The sequence below is a fragment of the Gavia stellata genome, chromosome 1, assembly GCF_030936135.1.
Source record: "Gavia stellata isolate bGavSte3 chromosome 1, bGavSte3.hap2, whole genome shotgun sequence".
Classification (NCBI taxonomy): domain Eukaryota; kingdom Metazoa; phylum Chordata; class Aves; order Gaviiformes; family Gaviidae; genus Gavia; species Gavia stellata.
The window spans coordinates 33,332,179-33,355,893 of NC_082594.1; the positions used below are offsets into that span (position 1 = coordinate 33,332,179).

The 23,715-nt window shown below is 41.1% G+C and overlaps 1 protein-coding gene across 2 annotated transcripts in view; it reads left to right on the forward strand.

Annotated features, from left to right (window-relative positions):
• The window catches only part of ENOX1 (ecto-NOX disulfide-thiol exchanger 1), a 374,261-nt gene that overhangs the window by 78,915 nt on the left and 271,631 nt on the right, over window positions 1–23,715 (forward strand). The window lies entirely within an intron of this gene.

Genomic DNA, 23,715 nt, shown 5'->3' on the forward strand with positions numbered 1-23,715 from the left:
CTTATTATTTCTCAAATCTATTGATGTGCCTTTACTTATCTCCTTTTCATGTATTCCCTCTTTGTGGTGCATTTCTTTGGTCTCATTTGTTCTGTTTTGCTTTCTCCTTTGCTCCTTTATTTTGCTTTCCCATGTTTTTTTCTTTTTCCTCCTCTTTTTAATTCATTTTCTGTCTCTGGAGATTGGCAGCAGTGGGATCTTACACAAGGAGGAGCTTCAAAAAAAAATCATGGCAGAATGAGTTTCCCTTTTACTACCTCTCTAGAGAGCCTGCTGTAAAAGGCATCTTGCTGTCATTCCTGTAAATTTTCTTTTGCAGCCAGCTCTGCTGGGTGTCCCCTTTGTGCCCTGTGAACATCTGTGTTGCAGCTTATGTCTGAACCCAACTGGAGAACAAATGTGTGAACCTGCTTCTTATTTTGAGCAGGAAGCTGCTGCTATTAGTAGGGCATGTGGCCTTGGTTCACCTGCGACTTCTAATCCCCGTCTGGGAGCAAACTAGCCGTCTGTCCTCTCCCCTCCCACCACCGGTGCCCTTGCCCGGGTGGGTAGCACATTTCCCTGCTTTCCTCAAGACACTGCCCCATGCCTGTCAGTTTTCAGCATTCATTTTCTCCCTGAATTTTTCCCAAGACGTCATGCAGAAAGGAAGAAAGCAGTAAGCACTGTAAGACTTTTATGGCATAGCTTACTTTCTGTTGCTCCTGGAAACTTCTCCCTGCATGCACACAGTCATGGAGGTACCACCCAGTAGCACCACCCTCCTGCGTAAGGAAAAAATCTTCAAGCCGTGAAGTATTCAGGCTCAAGGGATGTCAGAGCAGAAGAGGAAGCCCCATTCCCCAGGCTGTGCACAGGATTCCAGGAAAAGCGACAAAGTTTCTGTGCCAGTTTTGGACACAGCACAGGACAGCTCATTGAGCATAAATTGTGAACTTAACCTCAAACAGACTTGCTTTAAGCAACTTTTTACTTTAAAAGTAAAAAAAAGGGTGAAGAAAAAGAAGCAGCAGTGCTGCTTTTGCAGCAAAAGCAAAAGCAAAAGCGCTATCCTACTTGAGCGTGCTCAGCAGTGTTTGAAAAGCGTGGGTGATGAACTGCAGTCTTTGTGGCATATGTGCGCCTCTGAGAGAAAGACGAAATCTGTTGTGTCAAGTTGGCTTTGGCTTATGCTTGAGGGGTTGTTGTGATGAGCCTGGAAGGTGTGGAAACTTTTGTGAAAGATCAGGTGCGATGGCAGAGAACAACTGTAACTCTGGGGGGAGGAAGCTGGAGGATTTGAGGTCAGTCTAAATCGGCAGCCATCAGCTGGGAAAGGAGCACAGCTGATTTAGCAAGAGTATGCACCAATTCAACAACTTCCCTCAGATATTTTGGGCTGGAAGGACTCAGAAATAGCAAGTCTTCCTGACTGATGTTAGCTGAAATGGCTACTGGGCAACCTTGTTTTCCTTCCCTTTCAGTAAATGAGTTCCCTTTCGGCAGACAGGTGCATGATTTTCAGAGCTTTCCAAGCTACGTTAGAAACAGTTGGCCCTTTTCTTTCCAAAACTAACTGTCAAGGTGGTCCCAACGCACTGCAGATGTCTCTGCGCGTGTGAATCCTGTGCAGGCATGGTCCCCCTTGTTCATTCATTTATGCACTTGTTACTCCAGTCATTTCGATGGCATGGGTTTGCAGACGGCACCAAGTTGGGCGGGAGTGTTGATCTGCTCGAGGGTCGGAAGGCTCTGCAGAGGGATCTGGACAGGCTGGATCGATAGGCCCAGGCCAATTGTACAAGGTTCAACAAGGCCAAGTGCCGAGTCACAGAATCACAGAATCACAGAATCACTAAGGTTGGAAAAGACCTGTAAGATCATCAAGTCCAACCTAAAAAAAAAAAAACAAACCACAAAACAAAACCAAAAACAACACAACACACCAAAAACCAACCCACCCACACCACACAGCACCATGCCCATCAAGGCACATCCCACAATGCCACATCCACACGCTCCTTGAATACCTCCAGGGAGGGTGACTCCACCACCTCCCTGGGCAGCCTGTTCCAGTGTTTCACCACTCTCTCAGTAAAAAACTTTTTCCTAATATCCAGCCTGAACCTCCCCTGGCACAACTTGAGGCCATTTCCTCTTGTCCTGTCACTAGTCACTTGGGAGAAGAGACCAACACCCACCTCTCTGCAACCTCCTTTCAGGTAGTTGTAGAGAGCGATAAGGTCTCCCCTCAGCCTCCTCTTCTCCAGGCTAAACAACCTGCACTTGGGTCACAACAACCCCATGCAATGCTACAGGCTTGGGGAAGATTGGCTGGAAAGCTGCCCTGCAGAAAGGACCTGGGGGTGTTGATTGACAGCCGGCTGAAGATGAGCCAGCAGTGTGCCCAGGTGGCCAAGAAGGCCAACGGCATCCTGGCCTGTATCAGAAATGGTGTGGCCAGCAGGAGCAGGGAGGTGATCGTGCCCCTGTACTCAGCACTAGTGAGGCTGCACCTCGAATCCTGTGTTCAGTTTTGGGCTCCTCACTACAAGAAGGACATTGAGGTGCTGGAGCGTGTCCAGAGAAGGGCGACGAAGCTGGTGAGGGGTCTGGAGCACAAGTCTTATGAGGAGCGGCTGAGGGAACTGGGGTTGTTCAGTCTGGAGAAGAGGAGGCTGAGGGGAGACCTTATCGCTCTCTACAATTACCTGAAAGGGGGTTGCAGAGAGGTGGGTGTTGGTCTCTTCTCCCAAGTGACTAGTGACAGGACAACAGGAAATGGCCTCAAGTTGCGCCAGGGGAGGTTCAGGCTGGATATTAGGAAAACTTTCTTTACTGAGAGAGTGGTGAAACACTGGAACAGGCTGCCCAGGGAGGTGGTAGAGTCACCCTCCCTGGAGGTATTCAAGGAGCGTGTGGATATGGGACATGGTTTAGTGGGCATGGTGGTGTTGGGTTGATGGTTGGACTTGATGATCTTACAGGTCTTTTCCAACTGTAGTGATTCTGTGATTCTGTGTTACAGAGGGAAGGGTTGCTCTGGCTGATTGTACGACTGGGAGTGCTAAACAGCTAAAATTTCTAAACAAAAAAATCTGGTCCTCTTTAAACGTTAGTGGACAGATATCTGTCTTCCATCTGTGGCAGCCTATGCCAAACAGCAGAAGAACGGCAAAGTTTGTGTTCTGAAACCTTGGAGAAATAACTGGCATGCTCCAACTTATTTTTTTAAACTACACGTGAATCTGAAACATTAAACACAGAAACTAATGTTAAATTGTGACAAGCAGGCAGAAGCCGGGAAGTTCAGCTGGAAGGGTTGTGCCGCCTCCATCCATACGCAAAGCTCCCATGCAGGGCGTGGAGCCCTTCGGCACTGCTACACAGGCATTGCTGTCAATGAACGGCGGTCCCCTGGCTGTCCCCTGCAGCTGGGCCACCCAAGGTGTTGCATGGCCTGACGTAGCAGGGAGGAAGGTGGCTCGTAGTCTTGCAGGTGTGTATGGCTCACAAGACCCCTCCAGAGGTGCAGGATGGCTGTTTTCCTCCCCTTACAACCAGTAAGGGTGTATGCCGCAGCAGATGGTGCTGGGTTTGAACAGCTGTTTCCTCAAACAGCTCCTTGCTGGAGTACTTAAGCAAGGGAGCTCCGTTCAGAGGAGAGGGGAACACGGATGAAACAGCGGGCTCTAACCACTGTGTTTGCTCCTCGGGGCCATGGCCAGCAGCGAAGAGAGTCGAACAGCCTTGAGGCTGCTCCAGCAAAAAGCTGGGGTTGTAACAGCCCTCAGCTAGCCCTGAGCCAGGAGTTACATACAGATGTTTTGTCTGTTCTTGTTCTTACTTGGGGCTTCATCCAAAAAGGACTGTGTTGCTCTCTGTGAGCTTTGGAGCAGCCCCATGGAGCAGCTGGGAAGCAAAGCAGGACTGTGCATCAGCCAGTACTAACTGGGCAGTAGCAATTTGGTTTGGTTAGAGAAGGTGCCAGCTTTTAGTGGTTCCTGTTCATTTCTAATTTGCTTCCCCATCCAGGCACTGCGCCGTATTTAGTAATGTGTGTCTCTGCTGTGTTGTCCATTCTATTTATCAAAGTTATGCAAAGAAGTTACGCATTAAAACACTTCCCTTTTCTGAATTGGCTTGACGTGACCGGTTGTCTCCCTTTGCAGTGCTGGAAAATGTGTGTTTACAATAGGTGATTACAAGGACGCCGCTTTGGTACCTGGGAACCTGGGAGTAATGTCTTCTTCTGATTCACTGGAACGGTCGTGGCTGAGTCACGCTGCTAAACATGCTGTATGTTACCAAGTAACACACGGTGTTATTAATTGAGGATGTCAGTAATGTGTTACACAACTGTCAGACTTAAAGCACTAATAAGGAGCTTTGATACAGTCTTGTTTCAGAGTGGTTACTGTTTATAACACCAGTGATTCTGAACACAAATTTAATTCCGAATGCAGGAAAATGAAGGAAAATGAAGGCAGTCTTTCTGCTTAAATGGCTTGATGACTTTAAGTATTTAATAAAGTGACAGTCCCCTTATGATGTGAGTGTGTTTTGTCTACCTTGCAGTACTCACCTAGCCGGCTGTCACCTGCAAGAGTAATTTCTTCAGACTTCCTGCAGCTCCCTTGCAGAGTTGCTGCCTGTCACTACATGCCATGCATGCATGGGGTGAAGATGGTAAATGTCCAAATGGGTTTTTTGATATGAACACTCAAGAAACCAATGCCAACAGTAAAGAAGTGGATATGATCTGCTGTTGATTCTGTTACGCCTTTTTACTGTGTTTGCTTGAGGAGAGTGTTTCAGAATTGGAGAGGTGCTTTCTGTATAGATACTAATCAAGCCTTCTGCTTCCCGTCCCTGCGCACCCTAGTGATGCGTATTGCTATTCACTGCGCGATGATCGGGTCTGTAATCCTACCCGTGTGTAAAGTGTGTGGTAGCCAAATGTAGCAACACGGGAACGCAGTATCATTATTTTGTCAAGACAAGATATCCAGCATAGAGTATCATAAATTGATCCCAGGAGGACAGACCTACAACATAAACTGTAGTGCTTTGAATATATGCATGTTATAATTGTATTAAACGCTTTGCAGCAATTTGTACTGTATTACAGCTGACAAAGTATTTTACCTCCTAGTAACTAACTAATGTAAATAGTGTTGGTATTTTTCTTGTCCATATTTATAATTACATTAATTGCTTTGAGTATTAATAACAAACAGTTAAGTGTCAGAGCCCAAGCTGTAGCTGCCAGTAATCCACAAGCAACTTGTTTGCATATTCAAAGTATGAAACTGAAGAGTAATTGCACTTTTTGCAAGCACATATCTTCACAGCTTAAATTTTGCATAATAAAGCCCACTGTGTTACCTAAATACTGTCATGTTCAATATCAAATCTAGTGCTAATAGAACATCTTTCGGAAATGAAGAGAAACTTTGTGCTAAGAGATCAGAAGATATACGATGAAAAATAAATGAATAGCTCACATTAGCTAGGAATTGTGACTTATTTCCAAATAAATCTAAACTTTGAAAAAGATGTTTCCTGCCTTTGAAAATAGCCTTTTTTGGAAGCCAGAGCTGGAAGATCCACATGCAGTGCAACTTTTGGTGATTTATTATTTGGTGATAATGTGATTTAATTGGGCTAACAGAGTGTCGCAAAGAAGCATTTGAGGATTGACTAAATTTTTTGAACGGGAGCTATTTTTTTAGAAAGTTTCCAGAGAAGTAATCTTTCTGTATTGGTATTTTGTGGACTTTAGCATTTTTATTCTAAGAGACAAAGCAAATTGAGATTTTAGCATAAATCTGGCTAAAACGGCAGTCAAAGAAAGCCTCCTCTTAACCTTTCTTGGGTTTTTTTTTTATTATTTTTGTTTTCTCTGTAATTATGATGTTGAACTCCTTGCTGGAGGCCAGCATTTAATACAGCTGATGGTTTTGAAAGTTTGCAAACCACTGGTATTTGTGAGGGCTGCAGAGTAAAGAGTCAGTTCCCACTTAATATTGCAGGTGTATGCTGAGCTATCCGGAGAAGAGCAAAGGTTGATTAAATTCACAAAATAAGGTGATTCGTAGTTTTCTAAATATGTCACTCAACCTAAAATTAACTCAATTATTTACCAGTCTCACACATGCTAATGAATCCTGACAGTCTCAATAGACCTGCTGCGATGAACTTCACTGTCACCTAATATTATTTCCTCTGTATTTGCCCTAAAAGGAAAGAGTGATTGTAGCATTTATCACATGCAAAGCAAAAACGCAGGAGGATTTTATTATTTTTTTAATACCCGCAATTCCAGGGCACTAGTAAATTAATTAATTACATTTAATTAGTAAGGCTATAAAAGAGGCGCTTCTTTTTTGCAAGAATGTCTCCTAAAGTTTAATCCCCCAAAGATTTCATGTGTGATAGTGATAAAAGTGGCTGCTTCTAAGTCAGCATCAATGATATTATTTAAGAAATAGAGTTGAGATTATCTTTTCATGCAAAGTGTGACAAAATTATAAAGACATTAAGATAATACAGTAAATATGATTTATTATTTCTAAAGTTAGAATCACCTTGGAATGGCATTTTTTAGCTGTGTGTTACTAGTAGCTATAAGAAATATGTAAGAAATTTGTAAGTTAGCCAAAATCTTAAATGGATTTATCTACACTCCTGCAAATACAGAAATACATTATTTAAATAAAAATGTGGTTATCCTACATTTGTACTTGAGTTATGGGTAAAACTCCGAAAGGCTGCCCTGGATTATGAAATAGTATCTCTCTTTCCCTTCCCAAGGTTTTTCCCCCACAGCTTTACAAAATCCTGGATGAAAATCAACATTGATCCATAAAATAGACATCACTGTAGCATTGACATGGGTAGGGAAAAACAGCTGAAGAGATTTCTGGCCTACAGTTATTTCTGTCAGGAAAATGGAGTTAGATACAGACATATATATACTATTTAAAGCTGCTGGGCAATGGCAGGCTGTTTGCAGACAGCTGCATGTTCAGCCTTGTTGGCTGAAATGGTTAAGTGGCTAATTAAGTGGACAAGTCCGGTCTCGGCATGCCCTTGGGGAGAAGTCTGCCATGCCTCAGCTTCCCATGAAAGTTTTGGCAGAGATGCGTTTGAAGCTGCAACAATCTCATTGTGAGATGGGTATGAGATGAGATTGCTGGAACCTATTTTACTGGATTTTACTCAGTGGCTGCCACCCACAAAGAAACATAAAAAGTTAAAAAAACCTACAATTTTGAAAACTGAAATTAAGTCATCACATTCAGTTGAATTTCTTTCTGGGTTGTTCTAATTTGTTACTGAATTTGTTTGGTTGTTTGATGTTTTTGTGGGTTTTTAAAAATAATTTCTATGTTTTTCTTACTTGATTCATTCATTGACATCAGCTATAGTGACTGAACAGTTGTTTCCGTGGCGACAAATTGCAGTGTTACAAGCATCCTTGAATGAATCAGGTAAGAGAAACAGATCAACTAGAAATGGAGAAAGTTTGCTTGCAAAAACAAACTAGAAATGTTAGGTAAAAGTTTGCAAAAGAGTAGCTTGGAAATCTAAAAATTAATAGAATATAGCTGAGTCTTCATTACACCCAAATGTGCCAGCATGGCTAGTTTCACAGTGAAGCACAAAGGGATCTGTCCACATCTGGTATCAGCAACCAGCTGGAGAACACTTAAAATAGATAAGTAACTCCATAGTAAGAGTGAATGAATTTAACTGCAAGAAAAAAAATAAAGCTTCTTGCTCATCCTCTAAACTATGACAACTACTGTCACAGCTCATTGTGATTAAGGTCTATCATCTCCTTAATAAACGGCATCTTAGAAGGATATTGGGTACTTCTGTTATATCACAGCTCCAGTTCTGATTCCATACCGGCATGAAGCCAGGAGGTTGACTACTGAAGATGGTGGAGTTGCATCAGGCTTATGTAAATACAGGTGAAAGCTAACTTTCGTTCAGTATATGTAGCAAGGAACACAGGTCCAAATTTAGGAGGCCCCACATTATACTGTTCTATGGTATATGGTATCATCATGGATTTAAAAACTATTTGGGGTACATGCTAATAATGCCAAAAAGATCCTCAATGTGTGCAGTGACAATAAGAATTAATTCCACTCCCATCACGACAGCTTTCAGAGGGAATATTGTGCCTTGCCTGGGCTCAGACGTTATTTCCAGTAAGTATGGAAATAATGGCTCACAGTGCTGCAAAGTGTTAGGAGATCTCAAGGGAAATCTCATCAGATTATGTGATGGGTTTGAAATTAATCCATGTCCCCCCTGTATTTATACAATATACTATTGTCTCTCTGATGGCTTATAAGGAAAGGTAAACGCTACCGTCCTAAATCAGCGAGGGGACTTGCTGCAATACATTCTCTTGGTAGAGACTACATTTCTTTCTGAGTTGATACAGGCAACTCAGAAAATGATTATATAACTTCCTTACACTGCAGACATATTGTTGTCTGGTTTGTAACCTCATTATGCCACATCATCATCTTTCCTGCAGTTCTCCTTGCCGCCATTTAAGCAGACATTAATTTTTTACATTATCCTTTGAAAATCTGAAAGGGAAAAAATGGCTGAGAATTTCTTGCTTCTAGCATAGATATTGCCTAGCCATAGATCCATCCATCCACTTGTCATTCCTAGATTGCTCTTTGGTGAAGGCTTCTTTGCTTCTTTACAGAGCTGCTCTTGCCTCTTTGCAGACTGGTTTGGGATTGTGCCAGGCTTTGCCTGTTCAGGTGTGCAGAACTGTATCATGTTAGGCCAAAAACTGTCTTCTCACCGTCTTTCCCTGAGGAGCAAGGGATTATCATCCATGGAAGCACACTTGTAAGTAGTGAATATCTCAAGAAGCATATGACAAACTTGCCAGCCCATGCCTTGAGTTTCTTGAATCCTGCTTGCTCTGGAGGGCAAAAGCTAAAAGGTCAATTATGAATCCTTTTAAGAATTTAAGCATGCAGGAGACATGTTCTCTAGTCAAGAAGACTTAAAAGGACTGGAAGAGGAATGGTCGTCTTCAGTGATCCCCTTCTACCCTAAAATTTGAATACCAGCGCTAAGTAGTTTTGGAGGCCCAGGGCAAAGGGAAGTTAGCCCAATGTGAAAGGCCATATGAGATGTGCAAGGGTGGCTAGCCTGGACTAGACCTTTATTTTTTTAAAGCAAAGTGACTTTCTATGTTGCTTTTGTGAACATAGAAATAAAACAGTGGAGAAACCGTGTATTTCTGCAGCTTCTCTCTCACTGATTTAGCTTCATTTGTATCTGGCTTCCACATTTAGCTCCCAGTCTTCCCTGGGGCTTCCTTCCCATTGTAAAATCCATCCTTTCTCCAAAGGCATTTTCTTTGCTCCTTTGTAAGTTCTTTCTCTTCCTCGAAGATTCAACAACCTAGTGAAGAACCTCTAGGATCCTTTGTGTTGACTTTTCTTCCCAGTAGCCTGTCTACAGACAGCCTTACGGTTCTTTTTCCTTATTGTCTGTGCTTGCCTTTATTCTTAAGAGGACCCATCTTATTTTCCTTCCAATAGCCCTTAGCTGTGGCAGGCAAAGGGTTGATAGGGCAACCCCCTTTCTATCTTTCTGCAAATTTGTTAGGTTCATGTAAACATTCGGTACAAACAGTGGGTTTGATTTGCCATAAACTCTAGTTCTACTTAGAGCTTTTTTTTTTTTTTCTTCTCCATGTTGATAGACTGTTGGATTAGTGTATCAGCAGTCACATCTGACACTAGTGTCAAAACACAATAGATACCTGGCTCCCTTTAATTAATCACATAGAAAACAGGAGAAACCCCACATAATAATTTATTTCCTCTAATACTAATGCTTCCAGATTCCAGTCGTCTTTATCAGCTTTTAAAAACCATCTGAGCATTTATTAGACTCTCATACATTTTATCTGATAGGTACAAATGCAAACACCTTCTTTTCTGCTTCTTTTTATTCATGGTAGTTGGATTTTTTATGTCATTCGTAATTGTATTTTTCCCTCATATGCATTGGGGGAGGAGAAAGGACTATATAGCTCTTTATTCTTGTTTACGTTGGTCAGCCAAAGCCGTTAGAATGGGGCGTGCACCATCCAAAGAGCCGTACACTAAATTCCAATCGATTAATCACCAAAGTGACCAAAAAAACCCCATAGATTGGTGATATGGCTGCTGCTGATAGCACAAATACAAGACAGTAAGGTTGCAGCAGGAGGATCTGAGGAATCATTATGACTAGTAATGATGTATGAGATGGAAAGAAATCAGGTTGTTTCAGAATCAACGTTGGGTTTGTAAGTGACAGTGTAGGGAAAAACAATTGTTATTATTTATCAACTGAACTGGTTTTCAATTGAATTGTTTGGGCTTTTTAAACTTTATATGCTGAGAAATTAATAATTTAAGTACACCTCTTCATGCTTTCTAAAGCATTGAAAAATATGAACCTGAATAGTGTATGGTACTTAAAATGGTGTTTTGCATAGAGGTATTTATCTATTTGTCATGTGGAAGGAAAATTAATAATCTTCTTTGTGCACCAAAACTTTTATACTGAATGTTTTCTGAAATTTCATTATGTAGAAGCCCTATGGAAGCTGTGCTGTTCAAAACATTTTTGTTTTCATGTACTGTAATGTGTATTTGTTCAAACATTGAAATGCTTATCTGTTGAAAAGATAGCAGTGATAAATTACTTCAGCTTTCATGCTTACCTACTGTTTTCCATTTGGCATTAAATTCCTGGTTGAATCCCAGAGGTAGATAGATCTGAATTCAAAAAGTTACCTTGATGCCTTTTTTAGCCAACCCCCGTGACCTGATGATAAAAAGGAAATTTAGTCGTCTAAAGGACCATCCTTCTTGTATAGTTTAAACCCCATTAGATACCAAAAGGATTGCAATTTTTACCATTTTCTTTGAACTCTATTAATTTTCAGAGAATGTACAGGACCTCTACCTTTACTGTCACAACAACAGCCCTTTAGATATCAACAGTGTAACTATCTGTTGAATCTAAATAGCATGCAAATTGAGCTTCCCATACTCATCCTATCTCATTACAGGTAATGCTGCATATGCACTGTTAATCCTTTTGAAAAATTATTGACTCCTGAATAGCTTTCTTTTACTACTATAAATCATATCTTCATGGGTTTTTTTCTGTCATTGACTTTTGAGTTCAAGGGTCTGTTTTATTTCTCATCAGAAAACAAATTTCTCTCTATGCTTAACATGAAGTATTCTGGGCTCGTGTTTTCCATTTTAATGGAGGTTCATCAGTCTCCCCCGCCTTCTCCTCACTGAATAAGTGATTCTTATGCAATGCACAATGGGAGCATACAAAAACAGAAGAGTAACAAAACAGTTTAAAAAGCTAAAAGGCAACATGCCATAAGTTAGCTGTATTAGCATATTTGAATGTGTAAGAAAAAGTAATTGGGAACTCTTCCCTCGTTTGCCAATCTTTACCGTGCATCAGTTGATAGAATAATTGTTAACTACAAAATAGCAATACTGGACTTCAAATAGGAGATGCTGTATATCCCAGCTGACTCTTGAGGTCTGTATCTTCATCTACATTTTAGTTGGTCCATATTGGCTGTCCACTGAAGGACTGTAGATGTCTGCCTGTGAAGGAGATGAAATTTCTCATACTGCTTTAGGAAGAGAATTTCCTGCCCTGGGATGAATGAAGGTGTGCACTTGACCCAGCACTTAATACCAACATGTGTCACTTTCTGTCTGATGGGTATGAAAGGAGCCTGAGCTGACTGGGTTTGATGTAGACAGTGATATTTTATCTGATGAGTCCAACCCAGTGCATCCAGAGATTCATGCCTGCTAGTTTTTCTTTTGGTAGGCTAAGCTTTCTCCAGAGCATTTTTGCATCATTATTTCTGTCACTGCTCTTCCTTTTGTACTGCCTTCTGCTATGGATTATGACTGAGACCCTCTTTCCTTACTCCCTCTCGAAACATTAGGAGTCTTGTTTTTCAGTATGGAGGCACACTGGTCTACCAACTAAAGCCCAGAGTTCAAATGTTTGGGCATTTTTTACTTGCTCTACCACTAAGTCATCCTCTGACTTTCCACTGGGCGATGATGGTTCTGGTTTCTGTGTCTCTTAAATGGGAGCACTGATAATGATGGTTGTTCATGTACTAGAATAGAATAGTTCAGTTGGAAGAGACCTACAACGATCATCTAGTCCAACTGCCCGACTACTTCAGGCCTGAAATGTAGATACTGTGCTACGTAAGTTGAGATACAGGACATCTTCTTTTGTAAGGTAAAATTTTGCAAATCTCAATAAACTACTCATTATTAAAATTATTATTAACATCATTACTGTTATTATTTCTGGATTCCAACTGGGTCCTCTGCATTCCTGAAGGGATTGTTTTTAGTGGAAAATCCTACCAGGAAAGGTGCACTTCTAAGTAATGAAAGTCAAGGACATTTAGTATCTTACAGAGCTGGCTCTACAGCAAAGGCAGTATTACTGTTACTTCAGGGCCATCAGAATTCAAGCCCTTCCCACGTGGAAGAGCTGTCTGACAAAATGATTTTGAAAATGCTACTTCACATTAAAAGTAGCAGGAGAAAATTGTCCCCAGGATGGTATTATCTGTGTGTAGCCAGTAGTTTAACAAGGAACTCTTCCAGATATATTCCTACTCTTTTGAAAAAAAATCTGTTTTCTGGAGTACATTAGCCTGCAGAGGGGAAGAAATAGGGAAACTATTAATATGTTTTTCGATTTAAACACAAATGCTTTCTCCTAACTCTAACTGAGAATAGAGGTAGTTCTCTTTTGGCAAGCAAATGCCTGTTAAGGGCACTTTGCTGGACGCATTTGTGCTATTCTGTAATCTTGGTGGTCTACACAAATGGGCACAATCCCCAGAAAAATGACAGCAAGCATAAATTAATTAAACAAAAGAACCACATCAGTGTATTGGTGGAAGAGGAGAGCATGCAGCTCAGCTCCCGCCGATGGTGTGGTTGACTTTCTTTGTGAATTATTTCCTAACCCTGCAGTCCTTGCCTTTGGTGAGGGCAGGGTTTTGGTGGTGGGAGTTAGAATTAGTGCGATTTTGCCAAGAAATACCCTTTCAGTTAACAGAGCTGGGCTGCTGCAATTCTTTCTTCCCAAAGGAAATATATATGTTTGTGTATATATTATTTTATTGACAGTGTTTAGACTGGGTAATTTGAAATGTGAGTGGAGCAGGCAAGCTATATTTTGTGGAGTCTGAGCGCATCCTCTTTCTGGAAAATCTTTCTGGAATTATCTCGTGGTGAGCAGAATTTGATCCATTCTATAGATAAAGGCGGCTGCTGTTTACAAATGTTTTGATGAAGCGTAGACACTGTCATGTCTAGATGGTATGATGGATTTCATCATACTCAGAAAGTAATCCAAGCCTGTTAAAGACAAGTAAATAACCTCAAATTTCTTTCCTTCTCTCTCTCGTTCTTTTATTCTTTCCTCTGTAGTGCTTGAATTTTGATAATGAGTTCTTATAAAAGTCTTTGGTGACCCTTCACACATAGTGCTGCTCTGGGTGAAATTTTATTACAATGAAATTGCCAGGGGAAAACAAGAAATCAATCTGGCCAGATAGTTATTACCATGTTTTAAAAAGGTAAAAACCTTTGGAGACTAGAGATTCAGCGGACTGATGATGTGTCACAGCAGAGCTGTCTTTTCCCCCTGCAAGCCCTTGTCTGAGATGGTCACGAGGAAATGAAAGAGTCTGCCATCAGGCTCTTGCCCTCCTCCCACCCCATCCCTAACAGCAGCACGATGTTTACTGTTGTTAGTAGCCACCTGCTTCCCTTCAAATCCTCCTCATGCAAAACACAGTTGTTTCAGAACAATCATTATATGTTTGGAAATGGCAACGCAATTCTCCAAGTCCCACTGATTATGTTGTATAGCAACCCTACTGTATGCCGTTTCTGCTGCTTGGAAGGCTGGTAGCTGCTTGGCAAGCTAAAGAAGAAGCTTCTTTCCAATAACAGTGTTTTTCTTTTATCCCGGAGTGTGGTATTATTTTTCTAGTGGTATGATTAGAAAAGAAAATATATACAAAGCTAAAGAAATATTCCAATATATTTATAATATGATATTATGATGGGCATTAAATAAAGTCATTCAAGTGCTTGAGTTCATTCAAGTATTTTTGGGGCTTTTAAAAAGAAATAATTGTTGCACAGAAAGTCTCGCCTGAATAGCAATTATTTGATTAAAAGAATACTGGCCCAGGTCTTGTGCTTGGCTTTCTATAAGCTTAACCATGCAATCATTTTTTATTGCCATTGTTGAATGTAGATGGATTTAAATAGAGCTTCTCCCACGTAGGTTCTTTAATGATACTTTTAAGGAAGAGAGCACAAGTGGATTGAAATGAAATCCCGAACCCGCGGCTCAGGAAGAGTGTGGGACAGGGTGTGAAAGGAACCCTGGAGCTGTCAGAAATAGCAGGAGTAGCATTACACAGCAAAGAGACCATAGAGCTGGAGTCTTTCTGAGGATGGAAAAATAAAATTCTTACTCCCAAGAGCCCTTTGCTTTGACTGGATGCAGGCCCCATTCTCTCTGAACCTATTGCTGCCTATAACAATACTTTCAAATGCAATTGGCACCCGTTCCAGCTGCCTGCAGGCAGCTATAGAAAGCAAGTTGGGTTTCTAGGGTTTCTTAGACCCACCCTACCTAAGAAATACAATTTCTTAAATGTGCGTAAGGAGAATTAAAAAAATTGAATGGAAAAGTCATGCTAAAATCTTTGTAAAACTTGAAACAACTTATATTCTGTCCATTGTAATCTGAAGTAATGAGCTGGAAAGACATATTGCATTGCTGCAGATCTCAAGAAGGAGTAGAAAAGTGCCAGAGTTTGAGCCTGTAAGACTCTGGGCAAAGCTTCGTGCTGCTGGAAACATTCTTGTTTTGCAAAGTGAATAGTAGCTGATTGTTAAAGCATGGTCCCTGCTGATGGCAAGAGTTTAGAAAATGGCTAAGATTCTCAAATGGAATATAGTTGAAAGTAAGTTTTAAACAAGAAGAATCCTGTCTGCAAAAGCCTGTGTGCTTGTAAAGCTCCTTTTGTCAAGAATGGGACAAGCAGGGACTTGACAGATAAAGAAATAGCAACAAACAAACCCAACTTTTCCAGAGGTGATGGAAATGTGCTCAGAGCAATGATGCAAGCCCTCAGTGATTCTGGGTGTGTCACCCACATCTTTCCCTTCCAAAGAAGTCCAGAAATACTTGGTGTGTCCTTAACAGTCTGCAGAGACTTGGCAAGAGCTGTCACAGAGTGTTTATTTGAAACGTAGTTCCAGGGAAGTATGAAGCAGATATTCATTCAATCTCAGAATTACAGGAAGACTTGAAAAAAACAGAGGTGCAATTATTTACCTTAAGGCATCTGATTTTTACAGGTTCAAAGAAAACAGATGTGTTTCTTGTCCACTGCTGTTGGAAATTTTGCAGGGTTTGTATAGAAGGTATTGTATATATCAACAAATAAATATCTTTAAATGGTGCCTAAATGCCAATGGGCTTTTATAACAGAATTCTGGAGAATTACCACAACAGTCTATTCCTATTAATGTAACCTATATTGTCTGAGAAGCTGCCACCATTACTGTCTCTGTTATTAGTGTTCTGAAATATATTTGTATCGGTCACTTCTGTATTTTGCATATCCTAAAAAGATGGATGGTTGCAAGGTTTTTGGTCTGAAAGAGAAGTAGGTGAAATTATTTTTTTTTTTAAGTAGCTTTGTAGAAATGAAGGTAGATTGTGTGGATGGGAGGAAGAAATCATTGTTTTGAGTTTCTTCCTGATGGTCAAGATGGAGACGGATTGAATAGACACAAGGAAACTCAGTTCTCCAGCAGCATGTCTGAAGATATCGTAGAAGGGCCTGTTGTTTTTTTAGTTCTACATCTACTTTCCAAAACAGGCAGATAAGTCCTGAGTTAAGGGGTTTTTTTCTTATAATAAACACATATTTCAGAAAAAAAATAAAGTTAAGTAAAAATTTAATGGACTATGCCTGCCATTCTTTGATGGATGGCTCCATAAACAGGAAAAGATAGAAAAAATAGCATTGAGTACTATAACTTCTGTAGGAATTTCACCACCACAGGTCTGCATAAAATCAATACACTTAAGCAATTCAGCTTCAGCTGTTAGGGGTTTTACTGAGTCCATTCACTTCATAGATCTTCTAGGTTACTACAAACTATTTCTGTTAAAACACCTTGCATGATCCCAAGAGGTTCGACATCCCTGGAGAAGATGTCGAACAAAGACAGTGTTTCCAGCAGAAAATCCTCGCTGCTCCTTTGCTTTGGACATCAGGCAAAGGTTGTTATTAGATTACCGCTGTTCAGAGTATTAAACAAGGTTAAAACTTGAGTTATTTTTTTCATCCAGACACTGTGTCTCAGTGGGAAATGGGTGTGCCTATTTCGGGATAGGATTTGACCTAAACTTGCTTCTTAGTCAGATTTGCATACTGACGTCTTATTTTTGGAACTCTGAATTATCTCTACTGTGGTCTGAAAAAATTGCTGACCCATCAGTGTTCGTGACTTATATTTCAATAACCCACATTTCTTTGATGATCTATTCTGTTTGTATATGGCTGTAAGTGGGTTCCCCAGTCAATACTAGTGTCTCAAGAATTTAACACTGTGTCTGGGAGAACTTTTTTATCTAAAAGGAGAAGAGCAAGTGTTTGGGGTGGTGGGGAGGGGATAGGACTGGTCTTTAGCCTTGTCAATAGAGTGAAGGAGGGAGTGAGTTTGTAAATGTTGTTCAAATGGAGCAGTTGTTTCATCTTCATCACCATTATGCTGTGAGTGAAGAGTAGTGGAAGAGAGAGAGAGAAAGAGAAAGGTTACTCAAAGGGAAAAAGAAACTGAGGAAAAAAGTAGAAAAGCATAGCGTGGAGCAAAGTGGGGAGAGCAGCTGGAACGAGCCTGCCAAGAGCTGGAGAAAAAGGCCAGAGGAAATGTGGTAAAGCCCCTGCCAGGCACCATGTAAGCCTGCTCTGCGCTTAAAGGCAGCTTTCTCCAGGCTAACTATTACGTCTAGCTGGTTTGGGGAGCTCCAGGTAGCAATGAAGATGCAATGGCAAAGACTTCAGCTTGGCTGTTCAGGGATCCTAGGAATGTATTTTGAATGCTGTCACACTGATATCTGTGTTTACTTTGTTTTAACAACCGTTACCAGCCAGGAAAGACAGGTTAAGGTAGCGCAGTAATGTCTCCATGCTGCAAACGCACCTTTGTTCTCTCCTTCCTTCGCCCCTTTCCTCCCCATTGCCCAAAGGCTTTTTCTCCTCTGCTTCTCCTACCAGGTAAGGGTCCCTGACTAAATATGTAGCAAGGAAGACTCGCTGAAGCAGATTCTTGACCTGACTTCAATCCAGCTTCAAATTTGTGTATGAAAATGTAATAGGGTAATTTATCACCTTTATTCAGGTAAACAGATAAAATTGCGGGCAGCTAACAACCTTCATTTGTATGCTGAAAGTTAGAGGGAAGTTAGGCAGTTAGATAGCAGTACCTTTCCCTGTCTGACATGGATTACTCAGAGGGGAGTAATCATCATTCATAGTTTTCCACTGGCAACTTTACCTGATACTGGCAGGTAAATCACAGAGCAGAGCATGGTGCTGTCCTCTAGCTTTGATATTGTAATTGTAGCAGTTCTTCAGCAAATATCCAGTAAAACCCATGCAGGACTTTCAGTATACTTTTTAAAAATAACTAAGGAGTTTGAAATAACCATGCTTTATATAAGAGCAAACAATAAAGCGCATGTGGAGGAGGCTTCATTAAGATTGCTTGACCTATGAGCAAAATAAAAAGGAGGACAAGACAGGCTTTCCTAGTGATTTACTTTCTTTGCCCATGAATCATGTTTTTTTTTCTCTGTTATTGTGATTGCATTTTTTTTCTTAGCACTGCTCACCCTATCATTATGGGTAGAAAAAGTAAAGGGATTGTGATATTTTCTCAGCAGTGATGAAAGGAACAGGACACTTCAAGGACATGCTGTAAAAGTTGTTAGGACTGCAAGATGCTGTAGCTTCTTCAAGATGAAAGTACTGTGTATGGTCCATATTGGATTAACGTGAGTCACGCTGAAGGATGCTAGCTATACCGTAAGCGATATTGATATTGAACGTTTACTTTTTAACTCATCAGTTACATTAACTTCCTTTTTCTCCCCAGCATTTGTGGGTGAGTACACTTTTGAGGCTGTAAACCCCATGGAAAGGAGCCAGGCAGTTCACGTTGGCAGAGAATCTGGCAAAAGGTGCTGTTTGAATAATTACCACCAATAACAGAGGGTTGTTTAAAAAATAACTGTACATTTCAGCATATTGTCTTCAAGGGGCTTATTGGAAAAGAAAAAATAAAGGCACAAAATTTTGAAATTTTTAAAGAGCTTTCAAAATGTTAAGGAGTATTTGCAAAGTAGTGCAAGTTAAATATATTTAACATGGATTGATGTGGGTTGGCTTTTTCCCTGTTTTTGGTAGAGAGGAAGGGAAGAGAAAGCAGGAGGGGCTGGGTGCTCCGCAGTCATCGAGAAGCCCTGGGACTGGAAACCACAAAATGAAAAACAGCAGATGTGAAACAGTGGCTTCTGACTTCCTTCGTGTGAGCACAAATGCATCAATTTAATAATGTCATTTAAAACTCCTCTTTTGGGGCCATGGAAGAAAAGAACATGGAAGTAGTTAGTACTAGTCTAAAAAAATCCACAAGAAGACATTTGTCCTTGGTAAAATGTTTCCCCATATTGCTTTATGGTTTCTATTTATCCAGACAAATTATTCCCCAGTCGTAAAGCAGCACTTCTGACATCATATGAGATTACTATGCAAGATTATAATGTGGATGTGGCTTTGTCACAAAAGACGAATGTTCCTCGGGCTGTGCGGCAGAGCTGTTTGCTGACTGAAGGGAAGGATGGAAACCCCCACGATATACCAAACTTCAAGCTGTAGTTCCCTTCAAAAATAATAATTTTAATCCAATTATACTAGCAGGTTGGAGAATCAGTGAGCTTTCATACTGATGGTATTGTGTGAAATATTAGTTGAGCTATGCAGCTAAATAACTAGAGAGGATTTAATTATGACAGTTACTGGTGTTTTTCAGAACATCAAAGACCCCGCCAGCAGATTATGAAGCAGATGTATTACATGAAGTAGAAGTTGATCACAATTTTTTGGATATTTGGGGGTTTTGTACCAAGTGAGAGCATAATTATTGAATAACTTCTACTATAGTTCTTACAGGTGTTTTTTTGTCTTGTTTTGTTCTCCCCTCCCCCAGTAGTTACTGTCATCTGGTAGAATATGAATTTGCCCCTAACAGAAACTGTGGAGAAGAAGCATCGGCTTCTAATTAGCTCGGTACACTTAACATCGTACTAACAAGCATGTGGTTTGGCACACACAGAGGCTAAAGGTAGATTAGTTTATCTTAAAGGTGATGTTTTTTAACTCATGCAATCTGAGTAGTATTTTTCTTCAAAAGGAGTTTAGGCAGCATGAGTGGTACAAATCTTCTCAAGCTCTGCAAGAATGGCAGGAAACACAGGCTGTTATCAACAGAGCAAACGCGGTTCACTCACAGGTGGGCTGAAGGATATTCTTTTCCTTTTTGTTAAAATATCCACAGGCATCCAGAAGCAATCTAATTTTTGCAGTGCTGTTTTATTAACTGGAAGAACCTCATGAAATTTTTACATATGAGCTGCATTGTGAGGTCTCAGCTCTTCTGAAGTCAGCAGCTACACTGGTTCAAGTTTGTGAGAGGTCGAGGTGGACGTTAGAGCACACTTATCACAGGCACCATGGTTGTTGCTTTTCCATGGTGTGATAAGTCAATGCTATAAACACCAACCACCTCCAAAACTGGATAAATTCCTGTGCTGAAATTGGAGGGGGAACATGACAGACCAAGAAAATGATGGCAATGCAGTTGTTTGGTGTCTCCACCGCATGCCAGCTTCTCGTCAGCTGTGAAAGGATGAAACATGACTGACATCAATGGGATCGCTCCCCTTTTTACCAGCAGCAGTGTTAGTTCTGTGGCATTCAAGTACTACAGGACTTGAGGAGACTTGTGGCAGATTTCTGAGAGAGTCTCTAACCGAGAGTAGTTTTGTTTAGGTCTCCCACGAAAAAACACAAAACCAACAGGCACCATTTGGGAGAAAAAGCTTGTGATGTTCAGGGTAGTGTGTTTCCTAATGATAGCGCTGACTATGGTAACAGATACTCCTCTGTTACCTGCCACATTTAGTTCAGATTGAAAGCAGTACACAAGTGTGTAAACATCCCTTTTTACAGTAGCAGTGTTTGACGAATTTCTTCGGGGAAGAGCACTGAACTGGTAGATGATTGCTGAGGTCCTTTTGGCCTAATAGGCCTTTTCCAATTTTGCAAAGCTGACAACAGTTAAGGAAAAAGATGAACAGCCTTTGCTGGGATGCTGCATCAGTTGTATGAGAAATGGAAGTGGGTAATTCTGGATATAAAATTTCATGGAAACATGTTTTGTCAGCATCAAGACATTTGAAGACCCATCTGCTGAGGGTGTGTCTGCTTCTTCTGCCATAACATCTGTTTGGAGGGAGGCATAAAATTCCCCTTGTGGTTCACGTCAGTGCTACAGAGCTGGGAATCTCCTGCTCCTTCTCTTCTCTCGTTATGTTTGGTGTCTCACCCTTGAGTGGGAAGGACTGTGGTTTGCTAAGGGTCCCAGTGGAAAGGAAGGTTTAAAAAAAATTGGGAGGAATGAAATGGTAATTTCTTATATCATAGATGCTGTGAAATTTGGATTTCATTGTGTCACTATTAAAATGTCTGAAAATTGTTTATTTCTTAAAACACCATAGAAAATATTTTTGTGATGCATCCTTTCCAAAATGGGATGAGTAAGAAAGCAGAAGGCAAAATCACAGAGTCACAGAATCACAGAATGATAGGGGTTGGAAGGGACCTCTGGAGATCATCTAGTCCAACCCCCCCGCCAGAGCAGTTCACCTAGAGCAGATTGCACAGGAATGCCTCCAGGCGAGTTTTGAATGTCTCCAGAGAAGGAGACTCCACAACCTCTCTGGGCAGCCTGTTCCAGTGCTCTAACACCCTCAAAGTAACGAAGTTGCTCCTTGTGTTTAGTGGAACGTCCTATGACCAAGTTTGTGCCTGTTACCTCTTATCATGTCAGTGGGCACCACTGAAAAAAGACTGGCCCCATCCTCCTGGCACCCACCCCTTAAGTATTTATAAGCATTGATAAGATCCCCCCTCAGTCTTCTCTTCTGCAGACTAAAAAGACCCAAGTCCCTCAGCCTTTCCTCATAAGAGAGATGTTCCTGTCCCCTAATCATCTTTGTAGCCCTTTGCTGTACCCTCTCCAGCAGTTCCCTGTCCTTCTTGAACCGGGGAGCCCAGAATGGACACAGTACTCCAGATGCAGCCTCAGGGCAGAGTAGAGGGGGAGGATAACCTCCCTCGACCTGTTTGCCACACTCTTCTTGATGCACCCCAGGATGCCATTGGCCACCTTGGCCACAAGGGCACATTGCTGCCTCATGGTCATCCTGTTGTCCACCAGGAATCAGGTGGCGGAGTTTGTTTCAGAATTATGGGTATGGTAAAAATAAACATAAAAATGTGGGGGTTTGTTTCGGAATCATCGGTGTTGTGCATTAGATATTATAGATTAGAATGGAAAACCTGTTACTTAAAACTGCAGTTCAAAATCTCATGGTTTGGACTAGTTAATTTTCTCTTCCACTTGGGTTTGAGCATTTCATGTCCCTTGGGAATTAGGTGTTGAAACTGATGTTCCCAGTAATAATGCATTAAGCTGGAAAGTGTTGGATCTCAAGCATATTAAGCAATAAATACTCCGAGTTTTTATTGTTGCCCCATACCTTTTGATAGCCAGTACCATAATAATATAATATGATGCCTCGAACTGATGTGTTTATTGTTCTAAAAAGATGACTAGGCAGATGTTGACCCTGGCTGCCAGACAGAAGGGAAGATTTCCAAAGCATTAAATGTAATATTGAACTTATGCATTAAATAGTCTATTTTTATTTTGGCTAGGTTGCTTATCTGTTAATTGTGATCTGTAAGTCTAGTTACAAATATTTTTTAAAATACTGTCAGAAAATCAAACCCTGTATTTGCAGTCCTAGTGGGCAGAGGAACAGGTCAGTCTTGTCTTCTTGTGATATCCTGAACACTTCAAAATGCTTCTACATCTATGCATATACTGCTGTAAAATCCAGGTCACTTCAGTTGCACTAAAACTGAAACACAATCTCAGAGCTTTTTGGTAATATATATGCCCACTGAGTTACAAAAATCAGTTCCCTCAAGGCAGGCTTTCTTAGCATGGGTGCAGTCTTGCAGTAAGGTATCGAACTAGTCTTTTTGATAGAGTGGAGCTGCCTCTGTCTCATACTTTGCAGCTCAGATAACGGGCTGATGAAGCACAGGACAACTGCTGAGCGCATAAGCATATCCTTAAAGGGTTCTATTTTGTGGAATTAGAGAAAATAGTTTGTTTGGCATAATCCAGCTAAACTACCAAATATTCAACTTCCATTTGTTTTCAGTTGTCTGTAAGGGTGAGGAAATTAGTGTTTGCCTACAGAGGAATCACACTGGATCTGCCTTTTAAGTTGTTAAGGATGTGCAGTTGGGTAGGCACATCTCTAAGGCTGAAATGAGAGAACTCTCTCGTTTGTTTTCTCCAGGCAAGCATAAATCTCTGATTTTAAGGGCATTCTACCCTTGGTTTAGATTTGTTTATTTTAGTTTTATAGACCCCATTTTAAATCCATTTTAATGAGCTGTTTATCCAGTGATAGTGTTTTTAATACATGTTTAGGTTCTATGCAACTCTAAGTCAGGCAATGATGCGTGAAGAGGGCATGAATTAATAATATGGCAAGGGCAACTGAAATACCTCCGATGTACCAGCCAAACAAGATTTTGATGTGGGTGCCTGTCTGCTGGTTTGCTTGCCCCTGCCTGAGACTGACAGTTCAAGCTGCTGTTTCTCTCCTGAGGGGTGACTGATTTTGCTGGCCCTGATGCATCCGGGAGCTAGTTAGGACTCCCAGACTGGTGCATGAATGGTCTCAACGATGCTGTGGTTGTGAGTGTGGGATGAAGATCAGGGAACGGAGGAATGCCAGGAACCAGCATTTCATCCCGTATGCCATCTGCAGGACAATCGTTCCGCACTTAGCTCACTCTGTATGGGTGAAGTGAAGTAGAATGGTACTAAGGCTCAAGCCAGCACCTCTAATCAGCTCAATAGTCAGCTTTACCCAAGGCCATAGCTGGCCAGCTTGAGAACTTCTGCAAGTATTTGAAAAGTGTTGCAAGCAAACAGAGATCCCAGAAACCCAGAAGCATCTCTGAGAGGGAGCATGATGCATGGATGTTGGCTGGGCAAAGACTTTTTGGATGCTTTGTTTGCCTGCAGCTTTTCTAATCATGGCAGATCTGCATGGGACAGTTTGGTGACCTGAGCCTTGCCACAACACAAGGTGTGACAAGGCCTTTTGACGGTCTTTATGTGTGCCTACTTCCTGGCCACTCAT